We start from the raw sequence: 5172 nt of genomic DNA on the forward strand, positions 1-5172 counted from the left end.
CTTTCTGAGACTCTATGTTAATTTTCTGAGCATCTTTCTATGAGTCAGTATAGACTCGTGGCTCTTCACAGATTCAATATATTTCAACCGTAGCCCTCACTCTCCATTATTACAGCTTTAGAGATCTTGGTTACTTTTCGTGGAAAAAAAAAAAAGTAGTATTAGAGGCCAAGACACTGGTGATTTAAGCTTTTGTGTGGAATGCCAACAGTAGCACTACCCACTACATTGAGTAGTTACAGTGAGTAAATGAGATCATGCGTATAAAGCACTGTGTATACAGTCTGGTCGACAAAATATCCAACAAATGTTGTCTATCAGTATTATTATTACTAAAGTAGTGAAAATACGGGATGGATTCTCTGATTGTTACAATTCTTCCAAAATTGGTGAGGAATTTGCTTAAATTAGTTACTTCAGAAAAGGCTCAGATGGTTCACACAGGATATTCCTTTTAATTTCCCTTCCAACTCTTCTGACATCGTTTTCCTTCTTCCTTCCTTTCTTTCTCTCTTTCTTTCTTTCTTTCTTTCTTTCTTTCTTTCTTTCTTTCTTTCTTTCTTTCTTTCTTTCTTTCTTCTTTTTTTTCCTCTTCTTACAGCCGAATCTGCAGCATGTGGAAGTTCACAGGCTAGGGGTCGAATCGGAGCGGCAGGTGCCAGCCTACACCACAGCCCAGCCATGCAGGATCTGAGCCGTGTTTGCAACCCACACCACAGCTCACAGCAACACCAGATGCTTACCCCAACTGAGCTGCAGCTGCCAGCCTATGCTGCAGCCACAGCAACACTGGATCCAAGCCGCATCTGCAACCCATGCCTCAGCTTGCTGCCAAACCTGATCCTTAACCTACTGATTGAGCCTAGAGATCAAACCTGCATCCTCATGGATATTAGCTGGGTTTTTAACCTGCTGAACCACAACAGGAACGCTCTCCTCTGACATCTTTAATATTTCTTAAATCTTCCTTGAGCCAGACTTCCCAGCCGCATTGCCCCTGCTTATGAGCCTTACGGATGCCAAAGATACTGTGGAGTTCTTTGGAAGGGGCTCTCCAATGTCTCTAAAGATGAAGGGAAGCTATTTTATGGAAAACAAGACTTTTCGGCCTTTAGGGGGTTTACTTGTGTGCCCTCTTAGTGTGCTGATTCCTTTACGGTTTGAGGTAGGTGGTGAGAAAACATCCTGGCTACCCCAAGATTTACTCTTTCAGTCTTCAAGTGTACAGACCTGAAGTTTCCAGACCCTGAATCTCATCGCCCAGTTGTCTCTGCTAACGTTCTTATTTGTTTTAATTCCAAGATGTCCTGTCTAGGGTAAATAATGATGCTATATCAGGGCCTTTCAGGAGGAAAGATAAGGCAAATTATGTCAAAGTGCCCTAGAACTCTTACACGTTGTATAATTACCGAATCCTGCTTTAATATGCCTAAATCTACTGCCTGGGGAATGCGGTAAAAATATGGATTGGGGGAATTCCCTGGTGGCTCAGCGGGTTAAGGATCGGCCTTGTCACTGCTGTGGCTTGGGTCACTGCTCTGGCACAGGGTCCCTCCTTGGCCTGGTAACTTCTGCATGCTATATGGCAAAAAAAAAAAAAAAAAAAAAAAAAAAAAAAAAACAACCATGGATTAGGGGTCAAGAGTGTGTCTGAGTTACAAGGGTGGCTCAGCCCCTCAGCAGATGGTTTTGGGCACATTACAGCAACATGGTAGATTTGGAGTTCCTCTTTAAATGTTTTTCATTGTTCATTTTTTATGGTTGCACTCATGGCATGTGGAAGTTCCCAGGCCAGAGATCAACCCGAACAGCTGCAGTGACAATGCTGGATCCTTACCCCACAGAGCCACCCCAGAACTCCTGGGTTTCCTATTTTTAACACCCATATTAAAAAAAAACCTTGCATACATTAAAATGGATATGAAGAGGATTGCATGAATACAAGTTAGAGAATTGGCTCAAGATGGCAGATGGAGCCTTTATCTTATCATCTGCCTCAGCCTCACTATATGATTACATGAACACCAATAAGAGCCAGGAAAGAACAAAAAGAATGTGTTGATGCTCCAGATGTGTTGAGGAAATCCTATAAGCTGGAGAAGGAAAAGGAGCAAGCCTCGAGAGCAGTAAAAGTGCAAGAAACTGCACAGGTGTGAAAGTGTCAGCTAGAAGAGCATGTGGGGCTGAATCAGCCCACAGTACACAGATAAAACTGGTGTAAACCCAACCAGACCTATTGCCTGTTAGAGCTAGATTGGACAAGTTCATATGGATTGATCTTTGACTCCAATCTGACTCTTGCTAAGCATTTTGCAAAGCAGAAATTGGGGATGGGTTGAGGCTAGAAGCAACAGAGAGGTCTGACTCTTGGAAGAGGGGAGGGCTTCACACAAAGAGGGCAAACTATTGCCACAACTTGCAACACTCCAGGCTCACCTTCCAAAATACCAGGGGCATGGATTCGTAAAAATGTTCTAAAATTGTGAAAAGGAAGTCTCAAGCTCAAAGATAAAAGAAAACCGGGAATGACCAAAGACCTGACAAGGAAAGAGAGGCATCAAACTGTACCTATGGATGAATTCACACCTGCTGAAAGAGAGACAGAGCAATTAGGAGGCTTTAGAGAAGGATGATTGTGACATTTTAGTTTACATTCATAAAAAATAATCAACTAGAGATTTTGGAAGTTAAAGACTGTAAATTTGAATAAACATCTCCAGTGATGGACTGAGTAGCAGAGTGTTCACGGGTGATAGAGAATTAGAAAACGGGGGAGTTTCCACTGTGGCTTAATGGTAATGCCCTTTACTAATATCCATGAGGACATGGGTTGGATCCCTGGCCTCGCTCAGTGGGTTAAGGATCCAGCATTGCTGTGACCTGTGGGGTAGGTCCCAGAGGAGGCTCGGCTCTGGCATTGCTGTGGCGTGGTGCAGGCTGGCAGCTGCTGCTCCAATTCCAACCTTAGCCTGGGAACTTCTATATGCCATGGGTGCAGCCTAAAAAGACAAAAAAAAAAAAAAAGAAAAGAAAGAAAGAAAGCTGGGAAGTTTTGGCAGAAGAAGGTATAGCTCAGAGCATCACACAGAATGAAAATGAGACGGAAAACATGAAAGAAAAGAAAATATAAGAGAACTGAACACGGACAAGTTTGAACATCTATCTAAATGGCCTTCTAGAAAATGAGAACAGAGCAAATGGAGTTTTGAAAACAATGTAAAAAGAGCAAAAAGAAAGAAGGGGTTGGAGAAGAAGCCACAGATTTTCCCCAAGTAAGGAATGACTTACAACAGAGATAACTCACTTTATACATTCCTGTGAAATTTCTGAGCACCAAAGGTGAAGACAAGATCCTACAAGGGTCCAGAGAGAGAGGAGAGACTGGTTATGATGAGAAGAATCACACTGACTTCACACTTTCACACTTCTCCAGAACAGCCCAAGGCACTTGTCCAACAGGTAAGTGATACCATCAAAGTTCTTGGGAAAGGTTTTGGGGTTTGTTGTTTTATTGTTGTTTTGCTTTTTAGGGTGGCAGATGTGCCATGTGGAAGTTCCCAGGCTAGGGGTCAAATCAGAGCTACAGCCTATGCCACAGGCACAGCAATGCAAGAGCCAAGCCACATCTGTGACCTACACCACAGCTCACAGCAATGCCAGATCCTTAACCCACTGAATGAGGCCAGGAATGGAGCCCACATCCTCACACATCCTAGTTGGGTTCCTTACTGCTGAGCCACAATGGGAACTCCAGAAAAGGTCCTGAATGTTCACTCATACAGGTGGGCAAACCAGTATTTAATTAGAAAGGATAAATTAAAGAAACATTTGGACATGTAATCACACAGGACATGAAATCCAGAGAGAGTCTCTAAATACAGATCAATGGAACAGAATGGAAAGCCCAGAAATAAACCCAGGCATCTACGGTCATTTGATCTATGACAAAGGAGGCAAGAACATACAGTGGAGGAAAGATAGTCTCTTCAACAAATGGCACTGGGAAAACTGGACAGCTAACGTAAAAGAGTGAAATTCCAACATTCTCTAACGCCATACACAAAAATAAACTCAAACTGGATTAGAGACCTAAATGTAAAGCCACATATACTTCTGGAGGAAAACATAGACATAATGCTCTTTGACAAACTGCAGCACTATCTTTGATCCATCTCCTAGAATAATGACAACAAAAACAAAAATACGCCAATGGGACTTAATTCAACACAAAGGCTTTGGCACAGCAAAAGAAACCATTCATCTCAAAAAAATCAAATACCTCAGAATACACCTGACCAAGGAGGTAAAAGACTTATATGCCAGGAATTATAAACCGTTAATCCAAGAAATCAAAGAAGATGTAAAGAAATGGAAAGATATCCCATGTTCATGGATTGGAAAAACCAACATTGTAAAAATGGCATACTAACCAAAGCAATCTACACATTCAATGCAATCCCTATCAAATTACCCAGGACATTTTTCACAGAACTAGAACAATCCAAACATTTATATGGAGCCACAAAAGACCCAGAATTGCCAAAGCAATCCTGAGAAACAAAAACCAAGCAGAGGGCATAAAATTCCCAGACTTCAAGAAATACTGCAAAGCCACAGTCATCAAAACAGTGTGGTACTGGTATCAAAACAGACAGACAGACCAATGGAACAGAGTAGAGAACCCAGAAATAAACCCTGACACCTATGGACAATTAATCTTTGGCAAGGGAGGCAAGAACATAAAATGGGAAAAAGAAAGTCTATTCAACAAGCATTGCTGGGAAACCTGGACACCTGCATGCAAAGCAATGAAATTAGAACACACCCTACACCGTGTACAAAAATAAACTCAAAATGGCTGAAAGACTTAAATATAAGACAGGACACCATCAAACTCCTAGAAGAGAAGGTATCTCTTCAACAAATGGTGCTGGGAAAACTGGACAGCTACATGTAAAAGAGTGAAATTACAACATTCTCTAACGCCACACACAAAATCATGAATATTTTCTCAGGTCAGTCTCCCAAAGCAATAGAAATAAGAACAAAAATACTCCAGTGGGACCTAATCAAACTGAAAAGCTTTTGCACAGCAAAGGAAACCCAAAAGAAAACAAAAAGACAACTTACAGAGTGGGAGAAAATAGTTTCAAACGATGCAATGGACAGGGC

This window comes from Sus scrofa, chromosome 2, assembly GCF_000003025.6.
Source record: "Sus scrofa isolate TJ Tabasco breed Duroc chromosome 2, Sscrofa11.1, whole genome shotgun sequence".
Lineage (NCBI taxonomy): Eukaryota > Metazoa > Chordata > Mammalia > Artiodactyla > Suidae > Sus > Sus scrofa.